This window comes from Triturus cristatus, chromosome 10 (assembly GCF_964204655.1).
Source record: "Triturus cristatus chromosome 10, aTriCri1.1, whole genome shotgun sequence".
NCBI lineage: Eukaryota > Metazoa > Chordata > Amphibia > Caudata > Salamandridae > Triturus > Triturus cristatus.
In genome coordinates, this window is record NC_140593.1 from 1,147,906,443 (window position 1) to 1,147,928,776 (window position 22,334).

The window sequence follows — 22,334 nt, forward strand, 5'->3', positions numbered from 1 at the left end:
ATACTGGATTATTCAAGCATTGGGCTGTTCTATGGTGCGATGACATCATAGAATGGAGTCCATTCACAACAGGTAGTCCATTTTCCATTTCTACCATGACCAGGACCGTAGGGAATGGCGACGAGGCAGGAGGGAAATAAGCAAATTAATGAGGGATGCCACGGGGAAGGTGTTCATAGGAAATTTCAAGGAAAGAAAAGCAAGGTAAAGACCCAGGTCCACAGACAAAGAAGAATGGAATGGGATGGAAATGGGGAATTAGAAGCGAGAAAAGGGCCCAGGGGGACAGAGAGGTGTCTTGCCCGAAATAGCACATGGATGGAAAATGGACACCGAGGGGATCTGTTTTTGAAGTTGGAGAGGATGCAAATTTACAAATATATTAGTATAGAGTGTAATGACAATGAATACAAATTAGAATAAAGCTGGGCACTAATACAGGCCTACCGCTGGTTTGTTCAGGGTCTCCATCTCGTTCAACTGTATGCTAACTGCAGGTTTTTAAAGTAACATGGAAGTTGCCATGCAGCTATGTGTAACAGTGTGCCACGTGTATTTTATGGTGTGCAACGAGTATTTTATGGTGTGACAAGTGTATTTTATGGCGTGCCACATGTTTATGATGGTGTGCCACGTGTATTTATGGTGTGCTGCATGTTTTTTATGGTGTGCCGCATGAATTCTATGGTGTGCTACATGTATTTCATGGTGTGCAACATATATTTTATGGTGTGCCACGTGTATTTTATGGTTTGCCGCATGTTTTTTATGGTGTGCCATGTGTATTTTATGATGTGCTGCATACGTTTTATGGGGCACCACATGTATTTTATGGTATGCCGCATGTTTTTATGGTGTGCCACACGTATTTTATGGCCTGCCTCATGGATTTTATGGTGTGCTACTTGTAGTCTATGGTGTACTGCATGTATTCTATTCTGTGCCGCATATATTTTACAATATGTCTCATGTATTTTATGGTGTGCTGCATGTTTGTTTTGGCGTGCCACATGTATTTTATAGTGCGCCACGTGTATTTTATGGTGAGCAAAATGATTTTTATGGTGTCCCGCATTTTTTTTATGGTGTGCTTCATGTTTTTTATGGTGCGCCACTTGTATTTTATGGTTTGCCACATTTGTTTATGGTGTGCTGCATGTATTTTATGGTATACCTCATGTATTTTATGGTGTGCCGCATGTATTCTATGGTGTGCCACATGTATTCCATGGTGTGCCACATGTATTTTATGGTGTGCCATGTGTATTTTATGGTGTGCCACATGTTTTTTATTGCATGCCACATGGATTTTATGGTGTGCCTCATGTATTTTATAGTGTGCCGCATGGATTTTATGGTGTGCCGCATGTATTCTATGGTGTTCTATATGTATTCTATGGTGTACTGCACGCATTTTATGGTGTGCCGCATGTGTTCTATGGTGTGCCACATGTATTTTATGGTGTGCCTCATTGATTTTATGGTGTGCTGAATATATTTGATGGCGTGCCTCATGTGTTTTATGGTATGCCTCATGCATTTTATGGTGTGCTACATGTATTTTATGGCATGCTACATTATAGTGTGCCACATGTTTTTTATGGTGTGCTACATCTATTTTATGGCTTGCCTCGTGCATTTTATGGTGTGCCTCATGTATTTTCTGGTGTTGTGCATGTATTGTATGGTGTGCTGCATGTATTTTATTGTGTGCCACATGTATTTTATTGTGTGCCGCATGTATTTTATGGTGTGCCTCATGTATTTTATGGTGTTCCACATGTCTTCTATGGTATGCTACATGTATTCTATGGTGTGCCTCATGTATTTTATAGTGTGCCACATGTATTTTATGGTGTCCCGCATGTATTCTATGGTGTGATGCATGTATTCTATGGTGTGGCGCATGTATTTTATGGTGTGCTACATGTATTTTATAGTGTTCTACATGTATTTTATGGCGTGCTACATGTATTTTATAGTGTGCTGCATACATTTTATAGTGTGCCTCATTTATTTTATGGTGTGCCTCATGTATTTTATGGCACGCCTCATGTATTTTATGGTGTGGCCTCATGAATTTTATGGTGTGCCACATGTATTTTATGGCATGCCTCATGTATTTTATGGTGTGCCGCATGTATTTTATGCTGTTGCCCATGTATTTTATGGCATGCCTCATGTATTTTACGGTGTGCCAAAAGTATTTTATAGTGTGTTATGTGTATTTTATGGTGTGCCACATGTATTTTATGGAGTGCCTCATGTAGTTTATGGTGTGCCACATGTATTTTATGGTGTCCGCATGTATTTTACAGTGTGCTGCATGTATTTTATGGTGTGCCACATGCATTTCATGGTGTGCCGCATGCATTTTATGGTGTGCTGCATGTATTTTATGGTGTGCCGCATGTATTTTATGGCATGTGCAATGTATTTTATTGTGTGGCTCATATATTTTATGGTGTGCTGCCTGTATTTTATGGTGTGCCACATGTTTTTTACAGCGTGCCACATGTATTTTATGGTGTGCTACATGTATTTTATGGTGTGCCCCATGTATTTTATGGTGTGCCACATGTATTTTGTTGTGCTGGGAGCAACACCTAGAGTACCACTTCTCACAGGCAATGTTTTGTGAAATGTCCATGAATAGAGAACTATATGTATATATGGTGCGATCCCAGTCACTTCCATCGAATCCAACGTTTTGTGGAGATGGGTTCATGGTAGAATGTACATAGCATAAAATGCTTTAGACTCCTACCGGTGGGTATAAATCTACTTTTCCAGAGTTAACAACCATTCCCAGGAATGTTCTTGGAAAGCTACACCAGTTGCATGATTCTATGTGTAGTCTAGGGAAGGTCATGCCAATAGGTTTGCATGTATGTATATGGTATTTGTATACCTCAATCTAGCCAAAAGGCAGGGAAGCACTGTACATGGTCAAAGACAAGCATAACGTCAGTAAGTAGGAGAAGAGGAAGCTTGGTTGAAGACTGTTGATGCACTGGGACAATTATATTCCCTCTCTGCAGAATTCTCCATGGGTGGAAATATGTTCTCCTCTGTAAATGCACATTTTTTTCTCCATGGGTATAATATTTTTCACTGTAGAGAAAACCCCTCCGATTCTACCCCATCACATTTCCTGGGATCCATTCCTCTTTCCAACCTCTGAAGGAATTTACACCAACCCTTGGTGGAATGGAGCAGGAAAGTGGGTTATGAATGCAGACAGGCACCCATGTCAGTAGGTGTTCATAAACTTCCATTAATAATGAAAAGTTGGGGGATCCATTTCCTCACCTCCCCACACCCCCACTTTGAGTTGAATTTACTGGTCCAGAGAAATCCCCTGACCTATATGGGCTTGTTTCTGCCAGGAATCCCCCTGTCTTTTCTGACAGGTGTGAGAAAGGTAAATTATGTCATAAGCCTACATTTATGGCAGAATTTATCTTGGTCAATGGGGCCTAGAACTGGTACAGAAAGGTGACTAACTTCGCTAATCAAAGAATTCTTTAGAAATTCAAAAGTAGTAAATCAAAAGACAAACTAACCTTACCGATGTTTTAAAAAGAGGGCACACATGTAGGGAAGAATTACAGTTATAATTCCCTATTTTCTACAAAAGTGCTCGAAGTAGCACTTCTAATAGAGGAACCAAAGTATTAGTCTGCTGCCTCTCTAGCAAATTTCAAATTAAACTACCCCATGACAATATCTTTGTTTTTCTATATAGTTTCAATACTTTCTTTCAACAGAGCAACTCTTGCCTGTGCTGTGAGTTAGTCACGATGCATTATTCTTTTAAGCACGTGTAGCAAAAGACCATCTTTTGAATAAAGGCCACCAGATTTTTGCTTTTTTTTGTTGGCTTCAGAACTCTGTTCTCTTTACACGTACTAACCAGTGGTAACCTTTTCAACATGATAAAATTGGTATACTCCTAATTAGCATAATTAACTTACCTGTAAGTCCCTAGTACATGGTAGAAAGTGTACCCAGGCTTGTAGGTTAAATGTCACTAGGGGACTGCAGTACCTATTGTGCCATCTACCACAGTGACATTGTAAAACATGTCTTCAGCCCTACTGGAGTAGCCTGACTTTAGTAGTGTAAAAACTGCAGGGCAACCTGTAAAACCAAACCCTTTTGACAGGTCTAAACCTCCTGTTTGAATATTAATAAGCCATATGTATGCCTTGTTGCCCACGCAGCAAAGTGAATGGTATTTTACACCCTATTTCCACTTCAATCGTTTTAACTGCTTGAACAGCTTGGATGGGGTTGACTGACTCTCTGCTCACAGCCCAGTGACTCTGGATAATGGCACCGACGGATTTCCTGATCCATCTCCCCCGATCGCTGGTAAAATTCCTGGTCTATTGAATGTCACGGTGACCCCGGACAATGGCTCTTGCAGACCCTCTGATCCACTCGCCCGTAGTGCTGGCAATGTTCCTGAACTATTAAATGGTCCAGAGCTCCTGGATAATGGCCCCTGCAGTCTCCCTGAGCCATCTGCCCCCACCGTCGGTAATGTCCCAGAACTATTGATCGAAGCGGCACCTGTAACCATCTCCTCCAACCCTTCTGGCACGGCAACTGACACCTCCGAACACCTAAGGCTAATCTGCTGGAATGTTGCTGGACTGGCCAACAAACTGGGTGACCCGGACTGGGTAAATTACATCGAGACTGGAGATGTATGTATGTTCCAGGAAACCTGGGCTAGAGAGAATTATGGTCATCAAGGCTACATGTCCTTTTCCATCCCAGCTAGGTGGGAAGGCAAGGGCCGTCCGTCAGGGGGGCTGACGATCTGGGTTGCATCTCATCTAGGCTGCACGGCAACACGGCTGCCGGCTAACTCAGAAGACATTCTTGTGGTTTCATTATCCTGGCCTAACCAAGCCAAACTTGTGTTAATTAACATCTATTCTAGGCCAGTGGGAATTGCAAAGGAATCACCGACCATAGATGAACTCACAAACTTTATATCTGAACTACCGAGTGATTCATTTTATGTGGTGGGAGGGGATTTTAATTCTCATTTTGAGCCACTTCCTGGTCTTTTGGAGGGGTTCTCATCGGAAGAAGAGGCCAGATGGGCAGTCCCCCCAGTGGAAGCTCCCCCCCCGAAGGCTTGGACCCCACTTGCATTACAAATCACAGATCTAACCCTAAAGTTCGGAATTAGAGCCTGTAACGGGCGAATGAAATCAGATATACCCAGTAAAACCACCTACAACAGACTGGGAAGAGAGTCCCGCCTGGATTATGTCCTGGCCCAAATAGTGAAGTGGCCGACCATTCAGGATTTTAGGGTTATGGAACGGTCAGATAGCGACCATAATGCGCTCGAGCTCGACCTGGTCACCCCTGGCCCTCAAGCTCCTGTGACCAATGTAGAAGGGAACAAACCTGCGCTTCTCCTGGAAAATAGTAGGAGAAGAATCAGGTGGGAGCACTTGGTTACAAGTAAGAACAAACTCCCCATGCTCTATGACGGGATAACTCCCATCTTGGAAACTGTGGGGAGTTTGGACAACGAGGCAAGCAATAATGATTCCCGGGCTAAATTGTACAAGGCTCATGAGGACCTTATAAAGGCTGCGGCCCCTCATCTCTCTAGTAGCTCACGAAAACCTAGACAGGGGCGACAAGGCAAAACAACATGGTATAGTCCGGCATGCAGAAGGGCAAAAGCAGAACTCCTCAGACTTATTAAGGAGGGACTAGGGGGGGATAGCCTAAGACAAAGCAGGCGGGCTTACAAGAAACTAGTTACCCACGCTAAGGCCGCGTGGGAGGAAAATCAGTGGGAAGAACTTAGCAAGGCCCTAGCGACCCAAAACCAACGTCTGTTCTGGAGGATAGTGAATGGGGGGTCGGGGCAGCTTCAATCGGCAATAGAGCCCAATATTGCCCCAGGGGTGTGGCAGGCTCACTTTCAGTCTCTTTACAGTTCTGAGCCGGGAGAATCTCCTACTGTCACCGAGGTTGGTTGGCCAGGCTATGAAGGAGAGCTGATAACGCTGGGTGAGGTCACCGCTGCCATCTCAGGTCTTGCTTCTGGAAAGGCGCCAGGACTGGATGGCTTACCTGGGGATATGTTCAAACAGGAGCCCATTGTATGGGCCCCCTACCTTACTGCCCTTTTCAATGGAGTTCTAAGCGGCATGGAAATCCCTGGTACTTGGCTGGGGCAGAGGTGGTCCCTATCTTTAAAAAGGGCTCGCCTCTCCTCCCGGCCAACTACAGACCCATCAGCTTAATCGACGTAGCACAGAAGCTGTTTGGCAGGGTTTTGCTGAATCGCCTCCAGGATTGGATGGAAGAGGTGGGTGCCCTTAGTCCCTATCAGGCGGGATTTAGGAAGGGGGTATCCACAGTGGACCAGGCTTTTAGGTTGAATCTCATCTATTGGAGGGCAGCAATATTCGAGGGCGGCAGTCTGTACACAATTTTTGTGGACTTACGGGCCGCCTTCGATCTGGTGCCCAGGGGAAAACTCTGGAGCGTCTTGGCAGAGATGGGCGTCCCCCCGGACATCCTAGTAATCTTACAGAGGCTTCACCATAATAATTATGCCCGAGTGAGGTGTGGGAGGTCGGGGGAATTGACCGATAGATTCCCCGTTGACCGAGGGGTAAGGCAGGGTTGTGTGTTGGCACCGACCCTGTTTTGCCTCTTCGTCAACGGGGTAATCGCCCACCTAAATGCCACCGATTATACTGACGCCCCCAAACTTAATGGCAGCAGGGTGCCCGCAATCATGTTTGCGGACGACACCCTGCTGCTATCTAAAACCCCCATGGGGATACAGAGGATCCTTGATTCATTTGTAGCCTTCTGTACGGACAGAGGGCTAGAAATCAATGCGGCCAAAACTAAATTCATGGTTTTAAATCCGAGCCAAAAATTGCGGCCGAATCCGCAATTGGGAGTAGCACGGCTCGAGAGGGTTGTCACCTTTGAATATCTAGGTGTGACTCTCAATGAAACCATGACTTGGGGATCCCACCAGATTAGGGCGAACCTTAAACTTACACAAATTACTGGGGGTATCGCCCGGATGATGACCGGCTCCTCATACCGCCCGCTGGGGGCCCTAATTCAGATATACAAGGCCCAGGCCAGGGGAGCGATCATGTATGGGGCGGAACTGTGGGGACACACACCATGCCATAGCCTGTCATTAATAGAAAACAAGTTTATAAGACAGATAACCGCGCTTCCCCCCAGTACCCCGCTCCTCCCCTTGAGGCTTGACCTCGGTCTACGACCATTATCTGATGAAATAAGCCTGAGACCAATAGCCTTCTGGCGTAGGTTGTGGAGCAGTAATGATCTTGCAGCATACAGGGCGGAACTGGCAGAATTATTGAACCACCCAAAAGCGCTCCGTATCCCTTGGGTCAAAAACATCCAATCCACCTGCATGGAACTAGGGCTCCCCGACTTATGGACTGACCCTGCGAATGCCGCACTGAATATCTCTAAAAGGTCCCTGACTAACGTATACCACGAACGCAAATTAGCTAGGGCCCGAGTTACCCAGGCAGAAGGGTCTCTATCCTCTGTGTTTTTGCAAAGCAAGGACCTTTATAGGTTTGAGAGGGTATTGGATCCTATCTTTCCGGTACTTGCTAGGAAGCTGTTTCTCCAATGGAGATACGGCTCACTGCCCTTTCGGTCCTTTACAAGTACTTGGTCATCGCCCCCCACTACGACGCAGTGCCCGGCTTGTGATGCCTTGGAGGAAACCGATTTACACGTGGCCTTCTTCTGCCCAGCCTACAGGGCAGCACGGAAATACTGGCTTCTTCCCTTGATTAGGAATATGGGCGGCAGGGAATATGCTCCAATGTATAGGATTTTAAAATCTGATCTCTCTGGTCCAACTGTCCTCGCATTATCAAAATTTCTTACTAATGTTTGGCATACGCGCAACCGCATTTTAAAGGTGTTGGGTCCCCCTTAAAATTGTAGATGCACAGTTTTTATTGTATTTTTAACATATGTACTTCCAATGTTTTAATGTTTGGATTTATTGTGATTGTATATGTGTATTGTTTTTCTTTTATGGCCAAATGGCCGAAATAAAGATTGGAAAGAAAGAATGGTATTTTTGAGTAGGGCATGTAAAAATGTATTGTTAACATGCACTTACAGTGACTAGCACACAAAAGCTATTTTTCACTGCTGCATGCCTAGCTGTCGTATGTATGAAACTAGAGTAAAGATTAAAATCCTTATACTATATCTCAGGAAAGGAACTAGCTAGAAAAATAATGAAATAGCTATCTTTAATAGTTATTAAAAGTCCAACTCAATTTAGATGTATAATAAATATTAAGAACAGTAACGTTTAGAAAGTTACTTTTTCCCTTCTAGAAGTTCCTGGAAGGTAATTTTCACTTGCCCTCCAGCTTCTCCTTGTCAGTCAATAATATCTAAATTGGTGTAAAAAATATGCAAACTGCCTCCAGGGAGAAAACAAAAGGCTGACCTGAATGGGCAGAGGTGACTCCTCTGAATCTCACAGAATATACAGGGTACGGGCTTCGGGCTTTCTATTTTAAACACTACGGTGTAAAAATCCTGCTGGGGTGTCAAATCCTGCTTAACAGATATGCTGGGTTTACATCTGACACTTGTTGGACACTTGAAAGGAAGGGAACAGAATACCAAGACCATTCTTGTGTGCCCACTGTCTGGTTGCTGGAGAACCTGTGCTTTCGTTCCACCACTCTTATGTCTCTGGGATTTACATACAACACTTAGGGTGCACTTGAAAGGAAGGAAAAGAGGATTCTAAGACAATTCTTATATACGCTATCTGATTGCTTATGAATCCCACTTTTTTCTTACCAGACTTCTGTCTAATAGTTTTTGGGGGGTACAGTGACTGTTTCAAAATGTGGAAGATGTGGAAGAATATTAGGATTACCATAGCACTCACCACATGGCCGTTAGAACTCAAGTTTAGTGTCACCTTTACCATCTTAAAAAGAGGGTAGGGTGGCTCTAGGAACTTTTACCCAATTGGTTAGGGTGTGCCCAGCAGTCATTCTAACCCACTGGCTCATGCCAGACATAAATGTGGCATCTCTAGGCACACAACTCAATTAGCTTTCCAATTTCCTACAGTAGGTTAGACCTTCTATCAACTGTGTCTCTTTCCATGCCTAATAACCTGGGATCCAATTTGTTTGTTAGGTGAAACATTCCTTTAGATGTGTGTTGCTCCATACTCAATTAAAGATCTCTAGACCTATCATCTTGGCAAATGGCCCATCTTAAAAATAAATGGCCCTTGTTTTCGATGATATCTGCCACTTAGCATTTTTCTCTGAATTTGTAAGAAAAACATTAAGGGCCATATGTAGGTAGCCTAATACCGGTCGGTAACGGCCGATTTTCGGTAAATATCCCGTTACCGACCGGTATTTAGGCTTGTGCTATGTAGGGGGAACATTTCAGGATTCGGTAATTTACCGAATCGGTAAAATTACCAAATCGGTAATTTTACCAATTCGGTAAATACCGAATCCTGAAATGAGATGTAGGTGACACTCAAATGAGTGATGTGTAGGGAAAATAATTCGGTATTTAGCACCAAATATATGTTGGTGCTAAATACTGAATTCATTGCAAAAAGCAATATTTTGCTGGACTAACAGTGCCATGTGGCAGACATACATGCCCTTAGGGCATGTATGTGCGCCACATGTGCACACATGCAGGAATCAGGGGTGCAACAGGGTGTAAATGTGACACCCTGCCACCCTTGAATGTGCTCCCCCCATTACCGAATCGGTATTTACCGATTCGGTAATGAGGCATACCTTCCCATTGATTCCTATGGGCCTCGAGGCCCATAGGAATCAATGGGAAGGTATGCCTCATTACCGAATCGGTAAATACCGATTCGGTAATTACCGCATTTCTCCGATTCGGTAATTTTTACCGAATGAATACCTACATACGAGTTACCACTTCTTAAATACCGAATCGGTAAAGTTCGGTATTTAAGAAGTGGTAACTTGTATGCTACCTACATATGGCCCCAAATGAGCTAAAAAAAAACACTTCATACATCTCCTATGAGCTTCACGTGACAACAAATGGATTTTGCATCATGGACATGTACTCAGCGGCGTCTCCTCTGCATTGGCAGCGGAGCGTCGCCCCACTGTTACAGAGCCAAAAGCTATAAAACAATATGTTATTATCATTTTATTTTTCAGCTACTGGCTGAGCCAGCGTGTGCAGGTAGGGGTGGTGCCAGGCTATGGGGGCGGGGGGGGGAGTGGTATATGCACTTCTAAATGCTCATGCCAGTTTGGCTGGCCATCTGAGGCCGGCCAAACTGACATGCACACTTAGGTTTTTCTGACCCAGCTGTATTATACAGACTGGTTGGAGAATCAGCACAGACTCCCTGTGCCTGAGCGAGCATTAATCCTGCCCACTCCGGCCAATCCCCATGCTGCTCTCATGCTTGAGAGCAGCACGCTGATTGGATGGGGAGTCCTTGATGCTAGTAACTGGAAGCAGAGGCGCGCGAGGCGGCTGGCAGCACCAGGTAAGTCTTTCATTATTATTCTTTTTTTTAAATTGTTGACCCAACCTTCCAGGCCCCCTCAACCCGCCCCTCCACTCTTTATCTGTGTCAGCCACCACTGCAACTACTTAAACATGACTATACTTGTCTAGAATTTATTTAAAGTGCACACTGGGAAATGTTTGTAAATAAGACGTCACAGGTCAAGTATCACCTTGCCTGAATTCTGCTTTTCTATTTGTTTTTAACAAGAACAAAAGATAAAGGTGCAATAACCCTGCTGCAACGCTATTTTCTTCTTGCACAATCGCACAGTGTGCACAAGTTGTTAGATATGCGGAAAATACTTTGCGTGAACGTAAGTAGGAATTCACATACTTTTCCCCAGGAGCACCCCAGGGTGCCTGTAACTGTAGCAACTTTTACATACAAATCCTGAAAACCTTCGGGATGCAGAAATATAAAAATCTGCATGCAAACAAAGGTGCAAACTTTTGAGTGTGAATTTTGGCTCAAAAGTACTTTCCTCAATTGGACAACCTTGATTTACCCGGCTCAGCTCACCCTTGCCCACCCTCCCTACTTTGTAAAATAGGTGCATTTAGAGCTTCCTGTGTCACGCTTTGCATGAATGCCATAAAATGGATTCTAGTTGGTGCCAGCATCTGCTTTGAGACTGCAGTTATTGTTAAAAGAACATCTCTTTCCTTCATGAATGTGGCACCTTTGAATGTTTCAAGATGCTGGACTTCTGATGTGTGGAAGGAGCCGGCTGTATCTGCAGAGCGTCTCTCCTCTTTGCAGGCAGGAGGCGGGCGAGGAGCATTATTAGCTGGTCTGTACCAGAGATGCTGAAAAGGGGGCAGGAGAGAGCGTGTTCCTCTGAGTGGTTACCTGAAGAAAGCACAGCGCGGTACTCCTAGGGAAAGGACACCCTGCCACCCTTGAATGTGCTCCCCCCATTACCGAATCGGTATTTACCGATTCGGTAATGAGGCATACCTTCCCATTGATTCCTATGGGCCTCGAGGCCCATAGGAATCAATGGGAAGGTATGCCTCATTACCGAATCGGTAAATACCGATTCGGTAATTACCGCATTTCTCCGATTCGGTAATTTTTACCGAATGAATACCTACATACGAGTTACCACTTCTTAAATACCGAATCGGTAAAGTTCGGTATTTAAGAAGTGGTAACTTGTATGCTACCTACATATGGCCCCAAATGAGCTAAAAAAAAACACTTCATACATCTCCTATGAGCTTCACGTGACAACAAATGGATTTTGCATCATGGACATGTACTCAGCGGCGTCTCCTCTGCATTGGCAGCGGAGCGTCGCCCCACTGTTACAGAGCCAAAAGCTATAAAACAATATGTTATTATCATTTTATTTTTCAGCTACTGGCTGAGCCAGCGTGTGCAGGTAGGGGTGGTGCCAGGCTATGGGGGCGGGGGGGGGAGTGGTATATGCACTTCTAAATGCTCATGCCAGTTTGGCTGGCCATCTGAGGCCGGCCAAACTGACATGCACACTTAGGTTTTTCTGACCCAGCTGTATTATACAGACTGGTTGGAGAATCAGCACAGACTCCCTGTGCCTGAGCGAGCATTAATCCTGCCCACTCCGGCCAATCCCCATGCTGCTCTCATGCTTGAGAGCAGCACGCTGATTGGATGGGGAGTCCTTGATGCTAGTAACTGGAAGCAGAGGCGCGCGAGGCGGCTGGCAGCACCAGGTAAGTCTTTCATTATTATTCTTTTTTTTAAATTGTTGACCCAACCTTCCAGGCCCCCTCAACCCGCCCCTCCACTCTTTATCTGTGTCAGCCACCACTGCAACTACTTAAACATGACTATACTTGTCTAGAATTTATTTAAAGTGCACACTGGGAAATGTTTGTAAATAAGACGTCACAGGTCAAGTATCACCTTGCCTGAATTCTGCTTTTCTATTTGTTTTTAACAAGAACAAAAGATAAAGGTGCAATAACCCTGCTGCAACGCTATTTTCTTCTTGCACAATCGCACAGTGTGCACAAGTTGTTAGATATGCGGAAAATACTTTGCGTGAACGTAAGTAGGAATTCACATACTTTTCCCCAGGAGCACCCCAGGGTGCCTGTAACTGTAGCAACTTTTACATACAAATCCTGAAAACCTTCGGGATGCAGAAATATAAAAATCTGCATGCAAACAAAGGTGCAAACTTTTGAGTGTGAATTTTGGCTCAAAAGTACTTTCCTCAATTGGACAACCTTGATTTACCCGGCTCAGCTCACCCTTGCCCACCCTCCCTACTTTGTAAAATAGGTGCATTTAGAGCTTCCTGTGTCACGCTTTGCATGAATGCCATAAAATGGATTCTAGTTGGTGCCAGCATCTGCTTTGAGACTGCAGTTATTGTTAAAAGAACATCTCTTTCCTTCATGAATGTGGCACCTTTGAATGTTTCAAGATGCTGGACTTCTGATGTGTGGAAGGAGCCGGCTGTATCTGCAGAGCGTCTCTCCTCTTTGCAGGCAGGAGGCGGGCGAGGAGCATTATTAGCTGGTCTGTACCAGAGATGCTGAAAAGGGGGCAGGAGAGAGCGTGTTCCTCTGAGTGGTTACCTGAAGAAAGCACAGCGCGGTACTCCTAGGGAAAGGACACCAGGAACAGTAACTGCATCTCAGTAATGCGCCTTGGCAGAAACGGAGGATGGATAATGGGTCTGGGTACCGCTCTTAAAAGTGATGGAGCTGTGAGAGGAGAGACCTCTCGCTTCCCAGCATCAGCAGCGCTAAGCAACCAGTGTACCATTGTGCTGTTGGTGGGAAGTCCATGTAACTTTCCTTCCCTTTCTGAAACACTGAAATGATACACACAAGAGGAGTCCAGGTTTAAAAAGGCAGTCACGTGTCATGGATGTAATTATGACCAAGGTAAGTGGACATGGTCTAAACAAAATCTGTGTTATGTTATGTTATATTATGGTATAGTATTTTATGGTATGGTGGGCACATTTTTATTGTTTCTATTTATTTACAAACCATAACAATGCAGCAAAAACATATGAAAACAGATAAAACAAAGCAAAGTTATGTGATGTCTTTGTTAGCCTCTCATGCATACATCTATCAATTTTAATACATTGTAAAAATACTTATACTTTGCATCTCTAAAATCAATTCTGAAAATTCTAATATATAAAATGGACCGCCAATAACAAAAGACTTTGTTGGGTGGCAGGGTTAAGGGGGGATCCCAGCAAATCTTAGGGGACACAGGTAAGTGAGTACAGTGCAGACTGCAATCAGATTGAATTTGATACGGTGCATTTGGAATGTCATGTGGCCGATTGGTTTTTGGCTTACTATAATCCTAGCTGTTCATAAGCAGGTTGGTGACATGTGTGAAGCAGTTTCATTTGGCTTCACAAGCCGGGTGATTCCTATTTGATTTGCAGGATTATTTTATGGTGGAAATGGGCCAGCCGTACCTAGACAATGATGATGGTCTAGGCCGGCTACTGGCAAGAAGCAACATATCGCGAGTGAGGGTACGTTATAGGATCGCCTTAAGCGGCGATGTTTCAAATTAATGTAAAGCTGATAGACTACCCCTTTTAGCAGTCGACAGAACACGTGTTCAATAGCTTCAGTGCTTCCCTGAGCAATTTCACACATCTGGCTGAAAGCTGTGTGTCCGCTCCTTTCAGGCATGCATTAATGGCATTATTATATTGAGTTATGAGCAAGTCTCGAAATATCAGCTTTAACCAGTAGCAACTTGTTGCAAAGTCATCCTGTGCCCAGGCACCCCCCAGCTATTTGCTGACTGCTACTGGTGGTAACTGAATCTGACTGACCCTGGGCTCTTCCTAACCAGGCCCAGGACCAGTGCTGTGCTGATACAGACGCTTAGAATACAGTGAAAACACCTACATACCCTAGGGTACGCTATGGGTTAGGATATCCCTGTAATTGGCATGCCATCCCCTATTAGGCCTTAGTACATGATAGGGCAATGTGATTGATCCCTAGTATATAATAGGGCCTGGCAGTTTAGAGGCCAGCAACCCTTTCTGCACTTGCATGTGTGCACTGCTGGAGCCTGGGGTCAGTTTAAAAGCTGCTCTGGGGTGCAGGACTGCTTTTAAAATGTGCCCAAACTCGACTTTGGTGTTTGGTGAACTAAAAAATGGATAACCTACAATGTGTGGGCATATTAGGTACGCTAGGGTCTCCCCTAGGTGTCCCAGGGGTGGGGGGTCAGGTATCTATAAGGTGGACCCTTGTAAAATGAGATGTGTATGCCCTGGGTTAAGTGAAATTGCATGTTCCACTCCCCACATTGTGATAAAGTGCTTCACAAAATCAACTTTTGTGCTAGGAGCACTGTGGAGGGAGGATATGCAATGTTTTTACATATTCAGAACCCCTGAAAGTCTCCCCTAGGTGTTCCAAGGGTGGGGTCCTGTAGATATAAGCAGCGTTCTTATAAAAGGTGTGTTGATAAGCCCTGGTGTTGGAAAAATGGCCCAAGTCGTTTTTCCCATTGTAAATTCCCTGCCACATATGTTAACATCAAAACACACAAGATGATGGATGGAATGTTGCACATTGGCAAAACATTCACCCCCAGTCACAGTTCTGGGTTTAATCCATCGTTATTTTGCTCACCACGCCACCCCAGTTCAGACATGGCCATATGCAAATCAGTCTTGACCCTGTGCCTCATGGGAACAGTCCATCCCGAACTGCCAAGCCATGTCTTCCCTGGACCGGAACAAGCATCCTAGAACCGGTTTCGGGGACGGGTATGCTCAGACGTGAGTCCTGTGCTCACCATGCCACTGGAATCAAGCTAACCTGGCTGAAGGGGGTGAAAGCCGAAACCGGTCCTAGGATGCTTGTTTCCAGTCCAGGGAGTACCTGGCCTGGCAGTTTGGGCTGGATTGTTCCCATTGGGCACAGGGTCAAGACTGATTTGCATATGGCTGGGTCCAAACTGGAATGGCATGGTGAGCAAAAAAACTATGCATTTAGGCCCAGATCCCTGTACCCGGGTGAATGTATGACATTGTTCTGCATTCTGTCCATCAATAGTTCTTTTTGCATTTGTCACCCTGATTGGGACGGGTATGCTCAGACGTGAGCCCCATGCTTTCCATGGCACTGGAATCAAGCTATCCTGGCTGAAGAGGAGTGAAACCCTGAATCCGGTCCTAGGATGCTTGTTTCCAGTCCAGGGAGTACCTGGCCTGGCAGTTCGGGCTGGATTGTTCCCATTGGGCACAGGGTCAAGACTAATTTGCATATGGCTGGGTCCAAACTGGAATGGTGAGCAAAAAAACCGATGGATTTAAGCCCAGATCCCTGTATTGGGGTGAATGTATGACATTGTTCTGCATTCTGTCCATCAATAGGTCTTTTTGCATATGTTAACATGGCAAAAAGTTATTAATTAATAAATCGCGCCAAGAGAATCATAAAAAAACCATTCAAAGACTTCCCAGAGTGGTATTAATAAATCCAATAATATGATATTGTTTAATTTCTCCTAAAATATAAGGGCGGGCGGAGCTGGCATAGTGCCTCTACTCGTAGTTCCACTGAGTTTGAAAAAATCTCAGTGGAACTACGCTACGCTACGCCCCTCCCCCTCGCAAATTAATTAAAAATTGAAAAAGACGGCACTAACCTGCGTGGCTGCCTCCTCCTCTGCCTGGCCGCTCTCCTTCCTGCTCCTCGCCGTCCTTCTTAGAGGCCAGGCAGAGGAGGAGGCAGCCACGCAGGTAAGTGTCTTCTTTTTTAATTTTTAATTAATTTGGGACGTTGGAGGAGCTGGCTAACTCCGCTCCACCACGGAGGGGAGTTTTTCCTAAACTCCGCATTCGCAAACGGAGCGCGGAGTAGGCAAGAATCCAAAAACGGAGCTGGCGGAGCGTAGATACCCGCCCGGGGTTACTAAAATGTACAGATAAGTAGTTATAAGACTTTCTTGTCTGTAAGCCAAAATTCAGCCTTCCAGTGGTCTGTCCTGATTGGTCAGAGTTAAGTGGATTAGCCAGGCTCCTTTGGAATGGCAGGGTTTGGTTACACAGGAATGCCAGAGCATAGGGAGGGGTCATAAACAATATACTTCAAGGGAAGGAGGAGACAGGTAGAAGACCCCAGTTTCATTTACACTTCTCCTCTTTAAACCCAACCAGATGCTAGGCTTAAGGAAGGAATTTATTTATTTATTTACTTGAAAAGTTTTATATAGCGCTGGCTAGACCCGGAGGTATCGAGCGCTTTACATGAGGACCGACATTGTTTCAGAGCATAGTTACCAGTTGCATAGTTACAGGTTACACAGTGTTAGTTAGAACATAGTTACGAGTTGCTGGAGCGTAGTTACATGTGTTAAAAACATATACATCGGGAAAAAGAAGGCAAGGAGAGATGATAGGAGCAGGGGTGGTAGACATAGAATGAAAGAGGGAAAGAGGTGGGGGGTGAAGGAGACACAACTGGGAGACAAGGAAAAACAGTGTCCAACGTCCGGAGTGCTGTGATCCAAGTGGAAATGGTGACAAACCATTCCTCCACTGTGTGTGTTCTTCCTTTACGCTGCTGACTCTCTCAGAGGGGTCTCAGACTCCAGGGCATAAATATTGGATCCTTCCCCAACAAGGGGAGGGTGCTTGCTTTGGTAAGGGGTGCCATTCCCACACCACCGCTGTGTGTGGCTCCCTTGACGCTGTGGACTCTCTCAGGGGGAACTCTGAGACTCCAGGGAATAAATGCTGGATCCCTCCCCAACAAGGGGAGAAAGGAGTGCTTTGGTAAAGGGCACACACCATGGTGGTAACTTTAGGGATAATGGTGTATTGCGGGGGTGTGCGGGAACTGAGGGCTGGGAAGTGGAGCAGTTCTGGCAGATCGGCAGTGGGAGAGAAATACCTCGTGGGGGCCCAGGAAATAAGAGTAAATGAGCCCATAACTTAGATGGGGTCACATAGTCATTAAATCCAGTGTCAAAAATTAAGGCGCCGCGTTAGGTCATCTCGGCAATGGGGAGGGGGGGGGGGGCAGTGCAGCAACGCGTTCCATGCCTCTATCGGTAGTACCTGTACTCCAGAGCAAACCATCAATGCGATTGGGGGGTGTTTAGCAGGCTTCTGCATTATCGGGTCAGAAGTGTGTGGATGCTGAGATGTAAGATGGAATGCGCAGATGTAAGGGGGAGAGACTATTGAGATTAGCCAACCTGGAGGTGTGTTTGGCCAGCTCTTCTCTGCCTGCTGTAAAATCAGCCATGATGAATATTGGGGAACTGGTGCTCTCTGAGAGGACATAGTGCCACAGTTTGGAGGATGTGGTTATACCCTGCACCTCATTGGAAAGGAGTGCCCTCCTGCTTGACCCAGAGAACCTGGATTAAGTATCTGAGAGGGGCAGAGCCTCTCAGATCTGCTGCTTGAAACCCAAGAGAGCAAAAAGGGTCCACGCTGAGGAGTTTGTTGTGCATCAACCAAGCCCTGCACTCTGAAGATTGCGCCCCTACACTATGCAGAACCACAGCCATGTGGACTACCTTACTTAAAAACTGATGAAAGAGTGGACTCCCTGCAAGCTACATGTTAACAGAGCTCACCTGGAACATCACCACAAAAAACCTCAGTCTGGAGTACTACCAGTGGATTTGTAAGGGTTTTGTCCAAGTGGAGTGTGGGAACTGCAGTCCCAAACTTTCAAGGGACATCTTGGAGCTTCTAGACCGTTGGAGTAAGTTTTGGACACTTTTGGACCCTTTGGGACACTTCAGGAAGAAGGTCCAAAAGTTTGGAGAAGTTTGGCGCAACATTAGCAAAAAGCTCCATAAGTGGACCGACTTGACCGGGCCAGCCAAGCTGACGACCCTCAACCGCGAGCCGGCCTGCTGTCCAGGTTCCTTCCGCTATAATGGCTCTGGCAGTACAGCTTCCAGAGTTTGACCGAGAGTAGGCTGAAACCCAAGCTGGTGAACCCTGACCGCATCCGGCCTAGTGAAGAGCATCGAGGGACCCGCAAGAAAAAGCTCTGTAAAAGTTTCTACGTCCGAACGTAGAAAAGGTGACCGTGACCAACCGTGAGAGATCAGCCGCCCATCTTCAACCATGAGCCGGCCTGGATCACTGGTTCGTCACGCTAGAAAACTGTGGAGGTCTGACTTCCATAAGTTTGACTGGCTGTTTGTTGTAAGGTAAGCTGGTGGACCCTCACCGAATCCAGATTGGCTGAGAGCTTCAAGGGACCCCGGGTAGAAAAGTTCCAGAAAAGTTTCTAAGTCAGAAGATTAAAACTTTGACCGAGACCTACTGTGAGGGGTAGCTGCGCAGGCCTCCATCGCGGTCGGCCTGAAACTTTGACTTTGACCCGGTCTAGCTCGACCAGATGTCCCAATAGGCGCTATACGTTTCTATCTGCTATATAGTGCTAAATCTTTAAAAATTCATATCTCTTGTTCCCTATATTGGATGTTTTATATTTTGGTGTCATTATAAACATAACAATATTTCCTATTTCTATAAATTAGGGTTGTATTTTTATTCTGTGTTGTGTCTTAATTATTTACTGAATTGGTGTTTTTAAATGCTTATATACCTGACTTTGAAGTTAAGTCTGCCTGCTCGCAGCCAAGCTACCAAGGGTTGAGCATGGGTATAATTTTCAAAGACCTATTCTGAGCCCTAGACTGTGTTAGTCGCCTTATTCACAGTGGCAGATATACACTTGCCCCTACTAATAATCCACTTTCCAGCACACATTACATTAATTTAACCTGAGGCAAATGCAGACCACATGCATCAACGATTCCTTCCTAAAAGTACAAAATCGGCAGTTATGTTCAGGATAGCCTTTTAAGTGCTAAAATTTGTATCCTTTTAGAGAAATTAGCCCGTATCTCAGCCTCATTAGCTCTTTTTTGAAGGTCGCTTTTATAGGGCTGGATAGATATAAGGCTTTTCCCTGTTCTTGATAAAAAGTATCACAAAGTTCAGCATAGGCCTTTTGTGATAGATCTTGCCTATCTTTGTCTCCAAATTGTATTTTTGGGACTTTGGCTAACATTTTGGAGGTTAACTTTGGAGTCAAGTTTTGATCAAAGATGCTCTGGGCTCCAAGAAGTTTGATTGAATTCCTCACATAGGGTTCTGTTCCCACTGGAGTTTCTTGTCTTGGATGCCATGCCATATCATTTCTTTGAAGGATCTTGTAGGGACCGCCTTGAGCTTCGCATAATATCCCAAAAACCGAGCTTTCAGCATATATGATTGCTTGCAGAGTCCAAATTCCAGCCGTATTAACGACGATGGCGCGTTTGAACAGACTTCTGCATCTGAGTTTGGGCTTTATCCAGCTATGTGGACTAGAGGTGGGATCTTTCAATATCAATGAGCCATAAGTAAGAGTTGGCATGAACTTGGCATCGATTACTTTACAGATGCCAGTATGATCTTGTCAACGCATCTTTTTTGCAATTTTTTAAAGCTCATTGTCATAGACAAGCCAGTCTCTTTTGGACTAGTGAGCTGTGTTAAATTGGAATCACGCTGGTTGAAATAAATGCCCAGGATTTTAAGATCGATACTGTCTCCAAAACCACATTTTTCATAGGAAATTGGAATTTGTTGGCGGTATTTATGTTTTTAACTCCATATACCATGATTTTTAATTTTGAATGATAAACTGCTAATTTGTTTTCTACGCAATACAATGTGAATGCTTCCAAAAATCTCAGAAGTCCTACTGCCGTGTGATCAATTAATAACATGTAATCTGCGTACTGATGGAAATGAATACGTACGCCTGCGAATTTGGGGGGGAAGGCACAGACTGAAACTCGTGTGCCATTTATGTCCACCAGATAAAGGTTGAACAGAAGTGGAGCTGAAAGTAATCCTTATTTTACACCGGTGTTAGTCCAGATCTTATGGGTTGTGATTCTGATGGCCAAAATTTTCCCTTTCACCCATGTCCTGGTGTGAAGTTTCCAGATGGCTCTCAGTAGGTTTTTTGGAATGCTTTGGTTGGACAACTTCTGCCAGAGTCTCAGTCTATTCACCTTTTCAAATGCAGCGGTGAAGTCAATGCATGCAACATACAGAGGAAGGGAATCTTTGGTGTTGGCGGCCTTGATCAGAGCGGATAAGATGATCAGGTTATCTTCGGTGCCATGGTCGTGCCTAAAGCCGTGACAGAGCACCAGTGTACGCTACTTTCCCGTGTGTACAGCATGAGTAGCAGAAGTTCAATATACCCCTTGCACAAAGAATGAGTACCACATGCACTGAAGAATTTTCACACATCACTCCTGTAGCATGTGTAATAGTGTGCCTTATACCCTCTTCATTCGTAACATTAGCCTCAGCTATGCAGGTGTCACTGACACAAACAACAGGTGCAGCAGAAGTTGAATATTATTAATATACAGTAGTCAACAAAGGTTCAAGCTTCACTCAGATATAAAAATACAAAATAACCTGTAATAGTGCACGCATTTGTAACACACAGTGCAAGGACAGTATGGGCAGTAAAGCACAGCATTGACAGCAGCATTCTTACTAAAGGCACTCATTATGTTTTTTAAATTTTAGTTGCTGATCTTAAATCACTAAATACATCCCTTTACAGAAGCGAGTGATGTGATGCTGCTAATTTAGAGCCTATAGTTGGCCAGAAACCAACTGCCCGGTTATAATTGTTCTGACCATCATGGTCAAGGCACGTTTCTGCTATGGACGTAAACATTTTTAAGTGTTGTAAATTTGCCATTTCTGCAGGGTCAACTTGGATTTTTTTGCCTCTGACTAGATAATTTACAGTTTTTGCTTTTCTCTGGCAGCAGCTCAGATGGGAGGAGGACAGTTATTAACTTTAGGCTTCATCATGGAGTTTTGTGTTTGAGAGCCCAAGGCTACACTAATCTACAAGGACTTTTAGGTCTGGCTTGACAGTGCAACTGTCACTCTACTGAGAGAGGGGCTTAGGCTCCAACCACATGTTGGTACCCAGAGTACTGGAATCGATTGGGCTGCATTTTTGTACTTCCACTAAAAAGACTGTGTATATTGCACTTTTTGGCTTGTGGCAAAGTTTATAGTTGATACATCAGGACTAAGTAGGTCATGGAGGCAAGCCAAAGGTCATCGTGATAGGCCGGATCTGCTTATTACAAAATGTTAGGATAAAGGCAGTAGGTCTGATATATTTATTCCTAAAAATGTATGTTAAAATTGATTGACAGTCATTTAAGTATTGTTAGACCTGACATCATTGGAGTGGTTTCTTCCCTAACGTTTTGTCATCAGACCCCTGTTTTTGTTGACTTCATTTTTGCTGGCCTTAAGACTCAGCACACTTTACCACTGCTAACCAGTGCTAAAGTGTTCTCTGCTTAAAACATGTTAAATTGGCTTATACCCAATTGGCATATTTAATTTACTTGTAAGACCTTAGTAAAGTGGCACTACCTTTGTCCAGGGCCTGTAAACTAAATGCTACTAGTGACCATGTAGCACTGCTTGTGCCACCGACTTAAGTAGCATGTTAATTGTGCCTCAGACCTGCCATTGCAGCCTGTGTGTGGAGATTTTAAACTGCCATTTCGACCTGGCAAAGTAAACCTTTTTCCAGGCACAAACTTTCCTTTTTATTACATATATGTCTCCCATGGGTAGGCCATGGAGAGCCCAGAGGGCAGGGTACAATGTATTTAAAAAGGAGGATATGTACTT